The sequence below is a fragment of the Podarcis tiliguerta genome, assembly GCF_965153285.1.
Source record: "Podarcis tiliguerta genome assembly, chromosome: 11".
Taxonomy (NCBI): Eukaryota; Metazoa; Chordata; class Lepidosauria; order Squamata; family Lacertidae; genus Podarcis; species Podarcis tiliguerta.
In genome coordinates, this window is record NC_139544.1 from 62,275,956 (window position 1) to 62,296,499 (window position 20,544).

Sequence of the window (20,544 nt, forward strand, 5' to 3'; positions counted from 1 at the left end):
TTTATTTAAAATGCATCTCTGGGTTATTTGTGGGGCATAGGAATTCGTTCATTTCCCGCCCCCCCTCCAGAATATAGTCCGGCCCCCCACAAGGTCTGAGGGACAGTGGACCGGCCCCCTGCTGAAAAAGTCTGCTGACCCCTGGTCCGCACTGATTGGCAGCAATGGTTCTCCAGGGTTTTAGTTCCTCCCAGCCCCACCTGCAGATGCCAGCAGGGATTGAAGCTGATGCCTTCTGCATGCAAGGCAGATGTTCTGCCTGCTGAGCTGTGTCCTCTCCGCTAACTGGGGTTGTGGGAATCCTTCCCGGAGTTAAGCCAGGCAGTGATAACAGAGTGAGAGAGAGAGTAATTCTCCCTCCCCACGAAATTCATAGTGAGAAATTCCTTTTGTGGTTGGTTCCTAACCGTCCTCCTGCATATTTTTATTTCCTTTCCACGATGTCACATTCCAAAAGGTGATTCACCCAGAAACAATACTTGAAGTCGCCTTAGGCTCATTCATCTGCCATGTTCTGGATGAATACCGACCAGGAAGGAGGCAGCGGTGCTTCTGAATATCACGGGCTGGAAACTGCAGGAGGGGAGAGTTGCTCCTGGGTTCGAATCCTGCTTGCGAGTTTCCCCCCAGGGCATCTGTTTGGCCACTGCGAGAACAGGATGCCGGACTGGACGGGCCATCGGCCTCATCCTGCAGGCTGTTCTTATGGGTCAATTAAATAATATTTATTAATGTATTGCTTTTCTATCCTTCTGTTCCTCCCAAAGGATCCCGGCGTGGCAAGCATGAACATGGTTAGAACAATATAATTTGAAATGAAATAAAAGCAAGTTTGAAAACAGTTTTAAAAACCATCTAAAGGCTAATAATAAATTTTATTTATACCCTGCCCTCCCCAGCCAAGACTGGGCTCAGGGCTGCTAACACCAGGTATAAAAACAATTGATTAAAATACAACTTAAAAACAAGATTAAGTGCAACATTAAAATGCAGCCTCAATTCAGTAGAAACGCAAATCAAAAACTTGTTGGGGATGAAAACATCAAAACTTCACTGAGGCCAACTATCCAGACTGGTCCTACATGGTCCAGAAAAAAGCCAGTGACATATAGGACATCTGAAAATAATTGAAATCGCGGAACTGGACCAAATATGTTGTTAGACACTGAGAAAGAACCAGAAGCGAGGGATTCTTCTGAGAGTCATGACAGGGACCTCAACTCTGTAATGTTCTTGGGGAAAGACCAACTCAGCTCTGTTTGTGTTACCTGGACAGGTATTCTTCTGCATCAGAAACTGAGCCTGTCAGGTCCAAGAGCCCTTGAGGTGCAGCCTCCCTTTTGCAGATTTTGGGATTTCTTGCTCCCTGCTCCCCTCCTCCCCCAACTCAACAATCTCCTCACAGCTTGTAAAACAGCTCGAATGAAAGAGGGCTGGATAAGTGTTGGCTGCCGGTCAAGTGTCTGTCCCAGGAGCCCAGGAGGCAGAGAACTTAAAAGGTAACACATGATGGAGAAGCCAGCAGCAGAGCTGGCCTCCTTTCCCCAAGGCTGTCTTTCCCTCCTCTTAAAGGGGAACAGGCACGGGGTCCGGGGCAAGGGCTGCATTGCTTTGCTGGGTGAGACTAGCTGCATCCCCATCTGCATCAGGGCCCCTTTTTTCCGCCAGAAAGGTTCCTCTTGCAAAACTCATAAGCAGAGCATCTGCTGGATCAGGCCAGTGGCCCATCTAGTCCAGCCTCCTGCTCTCACATGGGCCAACAATCAGATGCCCCAATGGGAAATCCACAAGCAGGAACCAAGCACCAGAGATTCTTTCGCCTCCTGAGGTTTCCAGCAACTGGCATTCAGAAGCATTGCTGCCTCTGACTGTGGAGGCAGAACACAGCCATCTGGCTGGTAACCAAGTGGTACTGCTTGCAGACTGTCTGGCCAGAGTGGTGCATGCTCTAGTTATCTCCCGCTTGGACTACTGTCATGCGCTCTATGTGGGGCTACCTTTGAAGGTGACCTGGAAACTACAACTAATACAGAATTCGGCGGCTAGACTGGTGACTGTTGCTGTTATGATATTGGCAGTCTTCTTTCCAGTGATCCCTTTCCTAATGATCCTTAGAGTGGAATTTGCCTTTTTCACAGCCGCCGCTTGTTGGGTCGACATCTGAGCGATCTGCGCAGTTCTGCAAAGAACCCCAAAATCTTGTATGGGTCTTGCTACCTCGCTGCCTCCCTGCAGCTGGGAACGCAACCCAGAAGCCCTTCTTCCCAGTTTCTGCAAACAGCCTTCTCCCTGCAGCTGGAATGCAAACCCAGCATCCTGCTTCTGTCCCCTTGTGGGGCCTATGGCTTTCTGGGAGGGGGGGGCTTCCTCAGTGTCGCTCTGTGGGGGCAAAGAGTCACGGAAGCGCCTGCCTGCGTGTCGGGCTTGATGTCGAGTTCCCAGAAGTAACTTTTCAACCCTTGCCAAACACTGCCAGGTCTGTTTCCTCCCCTCTGCAGATGGTGGGGGCCCCGGGAGTGCAGGAAGGCAGATGCCCCTGGGGCAACTCTCCAGACAGGGAGGACTGAACCCGGGCGTCGGGGAGGGCAAATTCTTTGTGACGGCCATGGAATGGAAACGGTGCATTTGTTTTATTTTGCTCGCTTGATATATTTATACGTCTCCCCTCAAATGAAAGGTTCTCAGGGCAGTATGCAGCATTTAAAATGAAATTATTATTATTATTATTATTATTATTATTATTATTAATTATTATTATTACTATTATTACAGTGGTATCTCGGGATGCGAACGGGATCCGTTCCGGAGCCCCGTTCACATCCTGAATAGAACGTAAGGCGCAATGGCGTGTGTGCGGGTCACGTTTTGCCACTTCCGCGCATGCGTGTGACATCATTTTGAGCATCTGCACATGCTTGAGCGGCGAAACCCGGAAGTAACACGCTCCGTTACTTCCAGGTTGCTGCGGAGCGCAACCCGAAAGCGCTCAACCTGAAGCACATTCAACCCGAGGTATGACTGTATTATGTTTATTATGTTTATTTAATTTCTTTACCACCCTATGCCCAAAGGTCTCAGGGCGTTTCACATAAAATATCAAATACATAAAATCAAAACAAAACCAACAACCAACAAGTCAGGCAAAGGCTTGGTTGAAAAGGAACATTCTATGATTCTATGATTTTTGCCTGGCACCTAAAGGTGTATAGTGAAGGTGCCAGGCAAACTTCCCTGAGGAGAGCATTCCACAGACGGGGAGCCACTGCAGGGAAGACCCCGTTCTCATGTGGCGACCCTCCTGACCTCTCACGGAGGAGGTACATGAAGGAGGGACTCAGAAGATGATCTCAGGAACCGGGTAGGTTTATATGGGAAGAGGCAGTCCTTGAGGTATTGCGGTCCTGAGCCATTTAAGGATTTATAGGTCAAAACCAGCACTTTGAACTGGGCCTGGAAACTAATCGGTAGCCAGTGCAGTCGGACAAGAATCAGTGTCATAGGCTCAAACCATCTTGCTCCGGTGAGCAACCTGGCCACTGAATTCTGCAGCAGCTCAAGTTTCCGAACCATCTTCAAAGGCAGCCCTACATAGAAGGCGTTGCAATAATCTAACCTTGAGGTTACCAGAGCGTAGACAACAATAGTTAGGCTATCCCTGTCCAGATAGGGGCATAGCTGATGGAAGGCACTCTGGGCCACGGAGGTGACCTGAGTCTCGAGCAACAGGATCCAGGAGGACCCCCAAGCTATGAAGCTGATCCTTCAGGGGAAGTGTAACCCCATCCAGAGCAGGCGACCTCCCACCCATCTGGTCTTAGGAATCACCCACTAGCCATGCCTGGGTCTTATCTGGATTGAGCTCCAGTCTATTGGCGGAATGAGAATGTAAACATAAGAACAGGAGAGAGGCCTCCTGAGTCAGGCGAGTGACCCATCCCTGTCTTCTGTTGGCAGTTCTATAGTTCAGCTCCGCTCTGCACGAAGAAGCGCTTTGTATTCTCTGTCCTGAATCTTCCAACAATCATCTTCATTGGATGCCCACAAGTTCTAGCATGTGTTGACCAGGGGCTGACCAGACTTTGGGATGCGGGTGGCCTGTGGAATGTGGAGATAGATAGATAAAGCTTTATTCGCATTAGCCAATGGCCATAGCAACAGTAAAACATTACAGTATATGCAGAAAAGGAAATTCGATAGAAGAGCACAATTTAAAGTCCTGAATCAGCCATCAGTTAGTGGCCCTTATTCTGATTGCCCCTGGTATGAACCTAGCAACCTTTGCTGTTATCTGCTCATTTTGATCTGATGGAAGAAACACATTGTGGCAGTGGTTGAGCACCCTGGGGTGGTTAGTACGAGTTAGTATGGGATGCGGGTGGCGCTGTAGTCTAAACCAATGAGACTCTTGGACTTACCGATCAGAAGGTTGATGGTTCGAATCCCCGCGATGGAGTGAGCACTTGTCGCACTGTCCCAGTTCCTGCCAACCTTGCAGTTCGAAAGCACACCAGCGCAAGTAGATAAATAGGTACCTCTGCGGCAGGAAGGTAAACAGCATTTCTGTGTACTCTGGCTTCCGTCACGGTGTCCCGCAGCACCAGAAGCAGTTTAGTCCTGCTGGACACATGACCCGGAAAGCTGTCTGTGGACAAACATTGGCTCCCTCAGCCTGAAAGCGAGATGAGCGCTACAACCCCATAGTCACCTTTGACTGGATTTAACTGTCTGGTGGTCCTTTACCTTTTACCTTGATCAGACTTGTAGCTCAAAATATCTGGCAGGTGCCAGGTTGCCAAAGGCTGCATTAGCACCTAGAACTGAGCTCAGTAGCAAATCAGCTGATCCCTGAAATGCAATCCACCCGCTGTTGCCACAGGAAGGGAGAGGGCTCTTCTGCTCTGGTTCTGCTTTTTGTTCCCCTAGAGGACCACTATGAGAACAGGATTCTGGTCCAAACAGACCATGGGCTTAATCCAGCAAGCTCCTCTTACATTCTTACTCCATGCTTTAACACACACACACACACACACACACACATCCTTTGTGAAGATGCCAAAAGCTCAGATTTGTAACCATGGATGCTTTCGGCACTCTCTCCTTGACTTCTGAACGGTTGACGTGCTCCTTGGAATTTTCCCCAGTGGGGCAAAGAAAAGCTTTCGGGGAGTTGTTTTTGGGTAGAGGGGTGAATGATAGGGTTAACCAGAGAGCGAGAGAGAGAGAGAAACACACACACACACACAGAGAGAGAGAGAGAGAGAGAGAGAGAGAGAGAGAGAGAGAACTTCTCAGAGATCTCAAGAAACTAGCTTGGATCTAACAATGATCCAATAATTCCATATAGGTTTGAGGCATGAAGACCTTCGCAAGGTACCTCCAGACTGAATTGGTGAATGCACTGGAGATGTGAGTCTGAATGGAAAGCATTGCCCAGAAAACCCGTTATGCCATAGCCATTAGGAAGAGTGTTCTTCTTCTTCTTCTTTGGTGATCCCTCGTAGCCGAGTAAGATTGTCTTCCATAAACACTGTTTTAACAATGAGTCTGTAAGTGACACTGGAGGCCAATTCTGGATCCACACGTCCTTCCACAGTGGGGACATTGGTTTCCAGGCGGGAGTTGATCACGGTGTGGATTTGCCAAGCGTGCCTTCCTCCTAGCACGTTTCTCCCTTGCGTCCTGAGTTCAAGTGTCTTCAAAGCCCATGACACCTTTGGTAAAGGCTGTTCTCCAACTGGAGCGCTCGCAGGCCAGTGTTTCCTAGTTGTGTGTTTTTAAAAAAATATATATTTATTAGAAGTTTAGAAATTAAAAAACAATATAAAGTTTAATAAAAATACATTACCATTACAATTACAATTGCAATACATAAGAAAAAAAGGGAAAAAAAGAAAAAGGAATATAGAAACATAAAAAGGCAATACAACAATACAGAGAAAAACAAAAAGGGGGGAAAAAAACACTAAACACACACATCCAATATTCCATATCTTTACCTTTCATTAACTTGTTTCATCGACCTCCCTTTTTGTATTCTATTTCAGTTAACTATTTCAGCAAATTCTTTCCATCTTTCTCAATTTTTGTTCTATAATTTATCTGAACGGTTTAACCTTAAATTTTTCATTTTGTCCCGTTATCAATCAGCTTTTACTTAATTCTTTATTACATTTCTGCTAAAACCATATGGCTTCATTCCAGCATCCTTCTAACATTCATTAATTTTACAATGTTTTTGTAGATAAACTTTAAATTTTTTCCAATCTTCTTCCTAGTTGTCAGTGTTTATTCCCTTTGACCTTACCGCCTTGGGTGACCCTGCTGGGAGTATGAGATTCCCAACGGTTTCGCTAACAAGGGTCATAGGAACATGCAAGCCCACTCACCGCGACAAGGTGATGATCCAGCGAGTGGGTGGGAAGAGTGTTATTGACTCATTAACCAGCAGCCTTGGAGAGGGCAGAGGGGGGTGTTATGGGGTGAGCGGGTCCTGACATAACGGCCAGAGGTCTTGGGGAAAGGCCAAAGTGCTTTGCAGCAACCTCGCTAGAAGGGCCTGACCCTGGTAACAAGGTGTACCTTGCATTGGCTGGCTGATTCTCTCTTGGTGATACTGCAGAATGATAAATAACCATATCCCATACCACACCTTCTTAGTGACGAACAACATTTTAAATATACCCAAATGCGAGATAAAGAGGGATTGTGCTATATAGCGGACGTGCTGTTAGACAGGGAGGAGAGGAGCGAGACTTGAAGGTTTGGTGGGCAAAACCAAGCAGAGGTTGGATGGCTGCCTGTCATGGATGCTTTAGCTAAGATTCCTGCATTTCAGGGGGTTGGGCTAGATGACCCCTGGGTCCCTTCCAACTTATGATTCTGTGAAAGGTGCAGCTCGGCTATTCCGCAGGGCTGTTGTTTAAGGAAAAGGTGCAAGAGCCTCTTCTCAGTCTCTTCTTCCATCACAATACTTTGTCCTCTTCCTCCGTTTCCAGGATGAGCTTCTTTCCATTTTCCTCCACTTTATATATATATATTTAATGCATCAAGGAAATACAGTGGTACCTCGGGTTACAGACGCTTCAGGTTACAGACTCTGCTAACCCAGAAATAGTACCTCGGGTTAAGAATTTTGCTTCACGATGAGAACAGAAATCATGCGGTTGCAGCAGGAGGCCCCATTAGCTAAAGTGGTGCTTCAGGTTAAGAACAGTTTCAGCTTAAGAACGGACCTCCAGAACAAATTTAAGTACTTAACCCGAGGTACCACTGTATTGTGTTCTGTATTCCATGTCCAATAATGTATCAATTTCTCAATTCTGCAGCTGAGCTCTGGTTCAGATGCAGTCCTGATGTTAGCCAGACAGCTTTATGCTCACATTCGGAGGTGTGTGAAAAGTGAGGCAGCCTTGGGTGCCTTCTGCCGTTCTGGATCGCACTCTTTCCTTCTTGCATTTCATATCCCCTGGGGAGAACCCCAGCCATTCCACTCCCCCCCCCCCCGATGCCCCAGTGCCAGTTGTGCTGGCCAATTGCTGACAGCCAGTCTTTTGGATCAGAGCTGAGTCGCTAATATTATTTTGGGAGGGGAGGAAGCCTGCCTGCTGGGCAAACAAAAGCCAGCAAGTGTGAAAATACGAGCTGGTGACACGCTGCATCCTCTTGCTGGGCTTTCTTGTAAATATGTCACTGCGGAAGGAGGGAGGGGAAAGGAGTTGGCTGCAAGGAGAGCATCCGGCCAGGAAGTTCTGGCCCCTGGTGGAGCAAGCTGGCCGGTTGGTGCCAGGGGCCCGTGTTGGTCCTGGAAACGATGGGGCAGAGGTGGAGCTTGTTCCTGGATTCTCTTTGCTTCCATCTAACACATTGGCAGCACATTTCTCTTCCTTTTTCAACTTGAGATCACACACACACACAGAGCTCACTCCTGTGAGTGCCAGTTTTCGTTTTACAGTTGGGAAACTGAGGCTGGAGCAGAATGGTTTTCTTTAGGGTCAAATGGTGGAGTTGTGCACTTAAAGCACATTTAAAGTACATAGTTTTTAATGTGCATTAAAGTACACAGGCCCTCCTGAAGATTACTGGGAACTGTAGTTCACCCCCCCAAACAACCACAATTCCCAGCACCCATCGGAAACTGCAGGATTATTTCGCGGGCAGGTTGTGTGCTGTCAATGCATGCTGTGTGTGCAGCCTGTGGCTTGCACCCAGCTTCCTTGAGATATGTCATAGAACAGTAGAGTTGGAAGGGACCCCAAGGATCATCTAGTCCAGCCCCCTGCAGTTCAGGATTCGTGTCCCTACTGAACCACCCACATAACTCCAGTGGCATAGCATGGGGGGGGGGCACAAGGACAGTTGCCCCAGGTGCAAAATTGTTGGGGGCCCAAAATTTCACCCCCCGGTGCTTCCTCAATACAGCTGTTCAGTTTCTCTGTGCAAACCAAGAGGTGACCTCTCCAGACCACGGGTCGGCTCTGCTTTTCTCATCTCTGTGGCTGTGGTCTCCTGGGCGACGCAGATACCATTCTCTCCCTCCCTCCCACCCCTCCATGCAGCCCCGGGCACTGGCAACCTCTGCTACATCACTGGATTACTTTCCCCCCCAATTTTTTAAAATTAATTTTCCAAAATTTTAAACTAACAAACAAACATATATCATAACTTATCTTAATAACATTGTTAAGTGACTTCCTCAAATTGCCTTGACTGAATTTCAATATATATCATTGTAACGGTTTTCCAAAACAGATAAAATTGGCTTAATCCTCTTAACATCTTTGTTTCTTTTCATCTTTGCTTTAAACATAGTATTCAATAACTTCACATATTTAAATCCTTAGCATATCTATTTTTTGCAAGTATTTCTGATTAATTTATATTAGCATATTTAAGTATAATCTTTGAAGTTCTTCCATTCTTCCTGGTGCTCCTCCTCCTTCTGGTCACGGACTCTTCCGGTCAGGTTGGCTAGCTCCGAAAAGTCCATCATCTTCATCTGCCATTCCTCCACTGTTGGTACTTCTTGAGTTTTCCAATTCTTGGCCAGTAAAATTTGAGCTGCAGTTGTGGCATACAAAAACAATCTAACATCTTTTCTGGGCAATTCCAAACTGGATCACTGGATAACTCCCTTTCAGACTAGACTGGCATTAGAAGGCTGCCAGTCTTGAGCTGTAGGGTTTGAGGGGGACACCAGGGGTCCAAGTCTGCCCCACGCTTCTTTGCATTCCTTCTTCGTCTCTTCCTCTGTCCTCCCACTGCCCCGGCTCCTCTCTAAATAGCCCTCTGGTTTCCTAGGTGCTATTTGGCTGCTGCTTCCCCGCATCACACCTAAAAAATAGCACGCACAGCACAGGAATTTGCTGGGTCCTTGACAGAGTCGCCGCCTTTTCAGAAACATGGCCAGCGCCAAGCGAAATAGGAAGCCGGCTGAGGCAGGAAGGGCGCAGAGCGCTCTGTTTGCAACTGCTGCCTTGACCGGCTGGCTGGCAGGACTGCCGAGTCCCTTTTGCAGAGACTGCCAGGACTTGCACCTCCAGTGGCTCCAGTTTGGGAGGAGCAGCTGCTTGCTAGGCCAACGGAGAGAGCGAGGCGACTCCTTGATGGGCCATCAGCAACGAGGGGATGAAGCGCACTCCCAGATGTTCAGATTTGGGGTGGTGGAAGTGCCAGGAGGAGACGGGCGGGTCACATCTCAGAGGTCTGAAGGACTGCCAGCAGATCATCTTCGTTCTAGATTGGCCACATTTCCAGACTTAAACTACATGGTTAATCTATGGAACTCTCTCCCACAGGAGGCAATGATGGCCACCAACTTGGATGGCTTTAAAAGAGGATTGGACACATTCATGGAGGGAAGGGCTATCAATGTCTACTAGCCACAATGGCTATGTTCTATCTCCACAGTAAGAGTCAGCAATGCTCCATCTGGTACGCAGGATGAGACCCTCCCTGCCCGCAGACTGTCTTGCCAGAGTGGTACATGCTCTGGTTATCTCCCGCTTGGACTACTGCCATGCACTCTACATGTGGCTCCCTTTGAAGGTGACCTGGAAACTACAACTAATCCAGAATGCGGCAGCTAGACTGGGGACTGGGAGCAGCCGCTAAGACCATATAACACCTTGAAAGACCTACACTGGCTCCCAGGACATTTCCAAGCACAATTCAAAGTGTTGGTGCTGGCTGACCTTGAAAGCCCTAAACGGCCTCGGTCCTGTATACCTGAAGGAGCGTCTCCACCTCCATCGTTCTGGCCGGACACTGAGGTCCAGCACCGAGGGCCTTCTGGCGGTTCCCTCACTGCGAGAAGCAAAGCTACAGGGAACCAGGCAGAGGGCCTTCTCGGTGGTGGCGCCCGCCCTGTAGAACACCCTCCCACCAGATGTCAAAGAGATAGACAACTACCTGACATTTAGAAGACATCTGAAGGCAGCCCTGTTCAGGGAAGTTGTTAATGTGTGATAGTTTAATGTATTTTTAATCTTTGTTGGAAGCTGCCCAGAGTTGCTGGGGAAACCCAGCCAGATGGGCAGGGTACAAATAATAAATTATTATTATTCTGTCTCCCAGTTTCTGGAAACCACAGAAGGAGAGAGGGCTCTTATGCTTGAATCCTGTTTGCTAGTTTCCCTTTTGGAGCATCTGGTTGGCCTTGTGAGGACAGGACGCTGGACTAGATCCACCATTGGCCTCATCCAGCAGGCTCTTCTGATGTTCTTAGGTCCCAAGTAATCTTCAAGGGCAGCCCCATAGGGAGCATGTTGCAGTAGTCCAGTCTGGAAGTTTTCACTGTGGCCAATGAGAGAGAGCTATCGACGGCTACTAGCCATGATGGCTTTGCTCTGCCTCTGTGGTTGGAGTGCCCCACAGGTACCTGATTGGCCATTGTGGGAAGAAGGTGCTGGACTGGATGAAGCACCCCTGGGTGGCCAGATTTGGGATAGTGGAAGTATCAGGAAAAGATAGACCGGTCAGGTCTCAGAGGTCTGATGTAAGAGCCAGCTGTTCTTATTCATTCTCATTCATTCCTTGGGTAACAATTGCCGTGTTTCCGAAGTGGAATTGCCTTTGTGTGAGGCAACGAGTGTCATCTGTGCTCTGGATATTTTTAATGCTTCCAAATTTAGACTTCAGGAACAGTCACTAAATTTATAAATACAGCACTATCCTCCGATTGACTGCATAAGTGCATATTTGGCTTGCGACTGAGGCGTGATTTCTCAATAAATGTTTGCATTCAAGAACGGTTACTCATGCATCTGACTAAAGAGGAGACACTCTGATTGCATACTGACCTGTGCCTGGGATCAAGTTTAGAAGATGAAAGTGCCGTCCCTGCTGAAGGTCATAATGACTTTGTTTGAATTTGTCCACGTGTTGCAAGTCAAATATCATTTCCCTCAAAAGGATTCCTCTACATCTTGAAATGTAAAATAAGGTTACCAGACGTCCCTGTTTCCCGGGGACAGTCCCCGGATTTACAAATCAGTCCCCATACAAAATCCATTGAAGTTGCAAAGTGTCCCCTGATTCATTGAAAAATATCTGGTAACCTTAATGTAAAATGAGATCCTCAAGACAGAATTTGCCACCTTTTTTTTTTTTTTTTTTTTTTTGCAGGCTCCACCAAAACTCTTGCTCAGACCCTTGTTCTGTCTACCTTGCAATGACAACTGTACTTATCCTCTCTCAGCTTAAACTGAGCAGAGATTTGGCATCTTTCCTTTTGACTTTCGCGCATTCAAGGGTCTTCAAGACTTTTTTAAAGCTGACAAACCTACAGAGTCATTTAAAATATCCTTGAGCAGTTCGTCGTTTTAATGATCGCTCTGCATTGCTTTTAAATGTTTTCCGTGTTGCTGTATACCACCCTAATATTTTACGAGAGGACAGTGCAGAAATATTTTTATAAATTAAATAGTAAAACCTTAAGTTGGCTACAGCCAGTGCGGTCTTTTGGGCACAGGTGGGATATGCTGTCACAATCTCACCTCTGGCTGGAGAAGCCTGACCTGACCACAGAAATCCATGATCAAGCCATGGTTTGACTGCTGCCATGCGCTCTGTGTGACCCTTTAAAGTCCTCTTCAAAACTCATCTTACTGAAATATGGCTGCCTGAGTCATGTGACACCCCCCCCAACTGTTAAATACCACCAGTGCGTTTCCGAGCTGAGATTAAACTTTAACTTCTTTAAATCTTTGAATGGATTGGGTTTGAGTTATTTGAAGGAGCACCTACAGCCAATACTGTTTTGCTCGTGCATCAGGGATTGAAGTCTGAGCTGTTTGCCCCACTGCACCCCCCCCCCCCGGAAATCCATTCTTTGGCGCTAAATCGGAACAAACGGCAATCCACAGGAAACACAATTGCCATTTGTTCCAATTCAGTGCAAAACCGCAGCTTTTCCCAGGGGAAAGCGGAGAGGCAAATGGAGGTGTGGCTAAGCTCTGAATTGCTCATCACCATCCAATCATAGAAATGTGGAGTTGGAAGGGAACCCAAAGGTCATCTGGTCCAACCTCCCGCAATGCAGGAATCCCAGCCAAAGCGTCCTTTGTCTTCTTGTATGGGCCACTGGAGACAAGATGGCTGCAGTTTTGCTCAGGAGAGAAGCAGACAGAAGTGGGCTTGTGACAAACCACCCCCGGAAAAGGCAGGCTCCTCAGGCTTTCACACCAGCCCGATGGACAAGAGGTTGTGTTTCCTTAGTGGGTTTCCAAGAGTAGCAGAAAATCCGAATGAAATGTTAGCAAAGGGGAAGCAAGTGTGGTCTGACATTTTGATGACAGAGAGTGTTGTGCGGAAGCAGCTGTGATGGTCTGGGACTTGGACTTTGAACCAGAGGAGTCTCTGTCTGCACCAGATCCTTTGCCTCAGGCATCATCTGAACCACGTCTGGGGCCTGATTCTGAAGAGTCCCAGTCTGCACAGGTTCCCCAGCTGGGCCGAGTCAGGGGCCTGATCCTGCCCTGGCTCCAGATGCGGGGATGACCTCGTTGCCTCCAGCTGGGCCATCACTTACAGCTGCTCCACTACTGGTTGGGTCAGGGGAGGCTGAGGTGGCCTCTGGGTCTAGTAACCCACCGACGTCTCCTAAGCTGCAGAGACTGAGGTCTGAGAGAAGGAGAGACCTGAGTACTCGCAGGAGGAGTGCTCGCCTTCGGGCGAAACAGGGAGGTGAGCCGCCAGGGGATCAGGACCGGCAGTTACCCCGACAAAGATAAAAGGCTGTCGGACCTCACCCCAGGTTGCGGGAGGAACATTGCTGCTTGCCAGGTCCTGCCTGAGATCCTGTACCTGTCCTTGCCTGGTTTCCTGCCTTGTGTCCTGCCTTGGCCCTGTCGGACTGACTCCTAGTGGAACCTTCAGATTCTGGACCGGACCTGGACTGCGTTTCACGGGTTACCCCCTGGCCCAGCACATCAGCAAAAAGACAGGCATGCTCAAATCAGCTACATCAATTCCATGACAAACCTTCACCAGGAAGCAGCACCCATCATCTTGGTCTTTGTCTTGGTGGAGCACCCTCCTGGCTGTCTTCACAGTAGTGGTTTAAGACCTGGGAGAGACCAGAATTCAAATTCAGTCCCCTTCTCAGCCATGAAGCTCGCTGAGTGACCCTGAGCCAGTTGCAACTCCTCTGTCTAACCTACTTCACAGGGCTGTTGTGGGGATTACGTAAATGAGGATGGAATTCTTCATGCAGCACAAAGTTAAACTATGGAACTCTCTCCCACTTGAGGCAGTGATGGCCACCAACCTGGAGGGCTTCAAAAGAAGATTAGACAGATTCATGGCTGTGCTCTCACAGTGAGAGGCAGCCATGCTTCTGAATCCCAGTTGTTGGAAACCATAGGAGGCCAGAGGGATCTTGTGCTCTAATCCTACTTGCAGATTTCCCATTGGGGCATCTGCTTGGCTGCTGTGAAAAGAGGATGCTAGACACCTTATCCAGCAGGCTCTAAACATTTTGTAACTCGCTCTACGTGGGGCTGCCCTTGAGACTGAACCAGAAACTCCAGCGGGTGCAGAATGCCACAGTGAGGCTCCTTACGGGGTCCTTGCCGCGGGATCACATTCACTCGGTGCTATAGCAGCTGCACTGGCTCCCGGTGGAGTACAGGATCAGGTTTAAGGTGCTGGTTTTGACCTTTAAAGCCCTATATGGCCTAGGACCCTCGCACCTACGGGACCGCCTCTCCTGGTATGTCCCACGGAGGACTTTATGGTCTTCAGACAAAAACACCTTGGAGGTCTCGGGCCACAGGGAGGTTAGGCTGGCCTCAACCAGAGCCAGGGCTTTATCGGCTGTGGCCCCGATCAGGTGGAACACTCTGTCACAAGAGACTAGGGCCCTGCGGGACTTGACATCTTTCCACAAGGCCTGCAAGACAGAGCTGTTCCACCAGACCTTTGGCCAGGGCACAATCTGACCCCCTCCTTTGGTAATCCTCACAGAACTCTAGCCCAATGGTTGCCATTAATTTGATTCTGAATTGATTTTAGAATGAATTGATTTTAGAATGTATTTCAATTAATAGATTGTGGTTTTATGTAAACTGTGTTCCATTACTATTGTTAGCCGCTCTGAGCCTGGCTTCGGCTTGGGAGGGCGGGATATAAATAAAATATTATTATTATTATTATTATTATGAATCACAAAGATATCTGCAGATCTGCAATGACACGAAGGCTAGCAATATCAACCACACCATGTGGGAATCCCTTGCAGACGACCGCAGTACCTGGAGACAGACAGTCAGGTTGTGTATCACAGCAGTGACCAGAGTAGAAATGACCGCTGGGATGAGTGCAGAAAGAAGGAACACCCTGGTGCATCTGCAGCAGCACAACCGGGCGCCTTGCTCTGCCCCAGATGCAATAAAACATGTCTCTCCCCTATTGGTCTCTGCAGCCACAGCAGGCGCTGCTAGCTCCCTACAGCTTGACCTCACCCCAAAAGGTGGACTCCTCTGTTGTCTCCCCAGACCGATGCCCTGCCTATCCCACCTTGAGCTCCTTGGAGAAAGAAATGTGATATAAACAAACAAATAAATTTGGAAGAAGCAGAGAAATGATGCCTGCGAGCTGCATCTTTCCTCCGGAATCTGATCTCCTTCCCCCAAACTTCCATTGGGCCCCCTCTCTCCACTCCTCCCCCCCCCCCCAATTTACTGCAGGAGCTGAATCAGCCCTCCTGCCCCCCCTCCTTCTCAACAGCCCTGCCTCAAACAAGGCTCCTCTTTTATTATTTTTGGGGCCTCTGTTTCCCCCCTCCTGCCCCTCTCCTTTCTGCGCCTTCGCCATCTGGGTTCGATAGAAATGCACACACACACACACACGATTCCTCCCAGCAAAGCTTATTTTCCTCCATTTGGGGTTTTTCTTTTTTTTAGTGTATGTTTTCTGTAGCTCTAATTGGCCGGGGCTTGAACCCGCGCCAAGGCAAACGCACCTGAGGGAGTCTTGCTTTACAGGCCCCCTCGCGAGGGCCAGAAATTTGGCCTCTCTTGACTGCTGGGGTGGGGCGGGAATCGTGATCGGGGGAAGGGGGAACTTTTGGCTGGGTCTTTGCTGACCGGGAAGGGAAGGGGGGGTCGCGCCAACAGCGCAGTTGCCAGCCGTGCCCCATGACAGCTGCCCTCTGTTGGCGGAGCCAGGAGCAAAGGTTTCCAGCCTTTGGAGTGGAGTGGGGAAGAGATGCTGTGTCAGGCCTGCAACCACCTGTGAACTGTGCCCCCCTCCCTCTGCAAAAAGGGGTCTGGACCACAGATGGGCCAAGGAGGATGCCAGGCACGTGGGCCACATGTGCTACCCAGAAAAGAGCAGGTCCGCTTCCAGATTCTGAGTATTTTTGGGTCAGCTCAACCTCTGGAGTCCAAGTCTTCCATGCCGGGTCTTTCCCCCCTCCTGTTTGTCTGTCAGAAGTATCACGTAGCGGGGAGAAATACATGAGGAGTTGAAAAAAAATGCTTAGGATTTCTATGAAATTCTATTCTAAGATCCCATTAATGAAAAAACCAGAGGCTTACCAATAATAATAGTAATAATAATAGTAATAATAATAGTAGTAATATATTATTTATACCCCGCCCATCTGGCTGGGCTTCCAACAAACTATTAAAACACAGCAATGCATCAAACATTAAAAGCTTCCCTAAAGAGGGCTGCCTTCAGATGTCTTCTAAAAGTATGGTAGTTGTTCTTCTCTTTGACATCTGGTGAGAGGGCGTTCCACAGGGCGGGCACCACCACCGAGAAGGCCCTCTGCCTGGTTCCCTGTAACTTGGCTTCTTGCAGCGAGGGAACCGCCGGAAGGCCCTCGGAGTTGGAGTCTGGGTAGAACGATGGGGGTGGAGACGCTCCTTCAGGTCTACTGGGCCTTTGAGGCCGTTTTGGGCTTTAAAGGTCAGCACCAACACTTTGTATTGTGCTCAGAAACGTACTGGGAGCCAATGTAGGTCTTTCAAGACTGGTGTTATGTGGTCTCAGTGGCCGCTCCCAGTCACCAGTCTAGCTGCCACATTCTGGATCAATTGCAGTTTCCGGGTCACCTTCAAAGGTAGCCCCACAGAGAGCGCATTGCAGGAGTCCAAGAGGGAGATAACCAGAGCATGCACCACTTCGCGGACAGACTGGGCCTTTTAGGAAAAGAAATACCAAAATCGAAAAAAGAAAAAAGAATTTTCTTATATGCGACCACCGCAGCTAGGATAGTAATAGCATCTAAATGGAAAGCTAAAGAACTACCTACCAAGGAGGAATGGAATCTCGAATTAAATGAATATTTAAAATTGGCTAAATTAACAGCATCCCTACTACAGCAGTCAAATCAAAAACTAAGCAATGCTTTGATGATTATATGACAAGAAATTGCTCTAAAAAAGACATGCTAACATGCTTAGATTAAGAATGTAAATGCATCAAAACAATAAATTATCAATGACATATGTATGTATACAGAGAAAATAAAAACAATCAGAATGCAATGATAAGGGTAAGATTGATTCTAGAGAAGACGAGTAGCGGTGGAGGGAAGTTAAACAGGGTGGTGGGTTTATTTTATTTTGTTTAGGGGTTTTTTGTGTGTGTTTTTTTTGGATATTGTATCAGGTTCAGGTGTCGCTCCTCCCTTGGGGTCTCTCCACATTTGTAAGAACTTGATCGTTTAGAGTGAGTGAGTGAGTCAGTGAGTTATTAGAGGTTTTCACTGAAAAAAACATTATGAAATAAAAGAAATATGAATACAGTAGTACCTTGGAAGTCGAACAGAAACTGTTCCGGAAGTCCGTTCGACTTCCAAAATGTTCGTAAACCAAAGTGAGGCCAGCAGAATCTTCTGCAGCCAATCGGAAGCCCCATCGGACGTTTAGCTTCCAAAAATAGTTCACCGACCGGAACAGTCACTTCCAGGCTTGCGATGTATGGGAGCCAAAACGTTCGAGAACTAAGCTGTTTGAAAACCAAGGTACGGCTGTAATGTGAAAGGAAAGGAAAAGGAAAAACAACCAAAGCATTACAATACAACAGGGTATACAGCAGGGTAAATTGTTTGTATCACTGATGTACTGTTTGTTTTTACAATCAAGTGTATTCTCTGAAATAAACAAATAAATGGGAAGGGGGAAAACATGCTTGTGCACTAGCTCTTAGCGTCACAATTCTGATAACGGGCAACTGTGATTCAGACGGTTTTGGGTGGCCTGATGGCATCTCTGCTGCTAGGTGGCAATGGAGCGATGGCCAAAGGCAGCTGATCTCTCAGCGGAAGAGATGGCCTAGCCCTGCTTTGCTGCCCCCCCCCCCCCAATATCTTCAGCTCCTTTTTCAAGCCTGACCTGACCTCTCAGGATTTATGGAACTTTCTTTCTCTCGCTGTAAAATGCACATTGTGCTGTGCCGATTCCCATGCCCGGCATCTGACGCAGTCGGCTGTTGCCTCTCAGCGTCTCCGCAGACCTGTGATTAGTTTCTTCGGGCGTGTGGCGTTCCTGCAACGAATCCTGCCCATATCTGCTGCTGCAGGACGGGAGGCCTAGCCTCTTCTGTGATTTGTTTCTGACATGAGGTTGCTGTGGCGATGGCCACCACATGGCTTGGCAAGGCCAGCGCCAAGCAGAACGTGATTTATGGGTGGGAAGAGAACAGACCTTGCATCGCCCCCTCCACATTCTGCCTTTCCTAACCCCATGACTTTTCCTTTTCCCCGGGAGTTGAGAGGTTAACGGGACCCCCCTCTTCCCGGACCAAACCGATGGCCCAGCGCCTTTCTTCGAGGGGCTGTTTCTCAGGTGCGCTGGGAGCTGCCCGGAGCCCAAAAGGGGCCTTTGTTTTGGAAGCGGCAGAGGGCTGTTTTGCACGGCTGGAATGCAGCGCTCCCGTCCCGGCGAGCGAAGGAGCACGGGAGCGGCAGTGGGCTGTTTGCTTTGGAGCTCGCCTGCTGGCTGACCCAAGCGCCTCCGTGCTTGGAAGCCAGCTTGTGGCTATGCCCTGCCCTGGGCCAGGAGGCGTCGCTAGCCAAAGCACAGCTACGGAGAGCCGTCCAGCAGGAAAGAGGTTGCCCAGCTGTGGTTTTGAAAGGGTGGCGGTGGAAGCCATGAGGAACGGGCAGATGGCTAAGGGACCCTGGTGCCTGGGGAGCCCTTTGACCCCTTCTTTCTGGAGGAAGGGAGGAGTAGCAGCAGGATCAGGACCCCTCCCAGCTCAGCTGAGCACCTCTAGTCTAGTGGTCTGGTCTAGCCACTTGCCCGTAGCTCAGAGACTCCAGTCCCTCTGGCATCTCCTGCTAATGCTGGGAATTATCCATGCCTGAAAGCTTGGCGCCACTGCTGCCAGTCAGGGTAGACAGTATTGAGTTAGTTGGACCCAATTCTTCGCTTAGTATAAGGCTCCTTCCTAGGCTCCCATGACAGAGTTGGGCTGCAAAAGTACTTTGACATGGAACCTGTGGGCTGCACAGTGCCTTGTCGCAAGGCTGAAATTTGAAGCCTCCTCCCCAGCCCTCACGCTGACTTCCCAAAGATAACTAAACAATGCTCCTGGGTGAACCTCAGTCAGCTTGTTAGGTGCTTGTAGGCAGCCATGCTCTCCCCACCTCGGTGCCCCCTCTCCCCCAGAATGGGGTTGACAGCGCTGACCTACCTTGCAGGGTTGTTTGTAAGGACTGCAACAAGCTGGCGTAGAGGAAGCGCCTTAAACGGTAATGTGCTCATGCCCTGCTCTGTGTGGCTGAGTTTCATAATAAGCGCAATAGGGCATAGCAGGTGGAGAGAGGAGAGTTTTCTCCTCCTCCTCCTCCTCCTTCTTGTATTTTAATATTCTGTTGGAAGCCGCCCAGAGTGGCTGGGGAATGGGTGGGGTATAAATAAATTATTATTACTACTACTACTACTACTACTACCACTAACTCAGTGGAACGGCTCTGCTCTGCAATGCTTCTGAATCCCATTTGCTGGAAGACGTGGGTTTTTCTTTGGGGCATCTGGGCAAGGTCCAGATGTCTTGATCCAGCAGGCCCTTTATATATGCTTTCACCCACAACCCCATTGCCTCTCAGGTAATTTCCTCAAGCCCCGTTCTTTGCTCAAGTGGCCATTAGCTGCTGCAGAGTGTGATCCTGCTCACAGCAATTGTGTGATTTGTGCATGATTTTTTCACAGCACCCCGGATCGCCTCTCCCTCCTCTCCCTTGCCCGCTGATACCCACACCTGCGCAGGTTGCCTTTTGCCCTGGGAGATGATGCTCCTTTCCTCTCCTCGCTTGCTTTTGCCCTGTCCCGGAAACTCCCCCTGCGAAGGGGAGAGCCAGGGAGGCCTTGCCTCTCTTCGCTCCTGGTATCTGCAGCCTGAAATCGAACCCGGCCCCCGGCTCCCCCACTCCATTCCCCAGCCGCCAAACTTTTTTACGAGCGCTTTGCTTTTGACATTATTTTTAGGAATTTCTCCAGCGTGTGGCTGGGCTGGTGGGGGGAGGGCGGTGGGGGGAAATGGTTTTCCTTTCCTCCCGAGCAGCAGGCAGGAGCCGCTGGGCTGCTTTGGCTGCCGTTCTGCTTGTTAACAGAGCAGTTGCTGTTCGGCTCCTGCCAGAGCCTCAGGTTACGGGTAGGCGAGGGGCTCGGGTTGGGTGCAGTGGGGCGGCTGCCGAGGGGAGGGGGCTTGGGCTGCGGGGAGGCTTGGGCGAGGGGCAGAAGCGGGGGTCGCGGTGGGGATTGGGTGGGTGTGTTCCCAGCTCTCCGGCTGCAGCCAGCGTCAAGAATAGCGGCCCCCCTCCACCAACCCCCCTTTCCTTTCTTTCTTTTCCCAGAGTTTTTGTGATCTGGCGGCGGCTGTGAGGCCATGGGGAACTGCAGAGGCAGCAGAAGCAGCACCAGGTCTTGAAGGTAAGCTCTTGCCACAGGACGGCAGGAATCACCCTGCGCTCTCCGAAGGACGAGGGAGACTAGTATTTGTGGGTTCCGGAGCATGGTGCTGTCCGGTTGCACCAGGCAGAGGAGAAACCCCGTGGGTCATGAGTGGTTTAGATATTACTAGGGGAAATGG

General features: G+C 49.2%; 1 protein-coding gene and 1 long non-coding RNA gene across 7 annotated transcripts in view; one reads left to right on the forward strand and one right to left on the reverse strand.

Moving 5' to 3' along the window:
* The window catches only part of LOC310659622, a 325,082-nt gene that overhangs the window by 180,019 nt on the left and 124,519 nt on the right, over positions 1-20,544 (reverse strand). The gene's annotated exons all lie outside the window — the stretch shown is intronic.
* IL11RA (interleukin 11 receptor subunit alpha) overlaps positions 1-20,544 on the forward strand; it is a 140,739-nt gene that overhangs the window by 44,105 nt on the left and 76,090 nt on the right. For 3 of the 6 annotated variants that reach the window (XR_014502795.1, XM_083403045.1, XM_083403047.1), the window contains exon 2: positions 20,309-20,384. The gene's annotated coding sequence lies outside the window, so the exon portion shown is untranslated. Of the gene's footprint in view, positions 1-19,953; positions 20,107-20,308; positions 20,385-20,544 lie in introns of those variants that run through there. The other 3 variants (XR_014502796.1, XM_083403046.1, XM_083403049.1) reach the window with 3 other exon arrangements.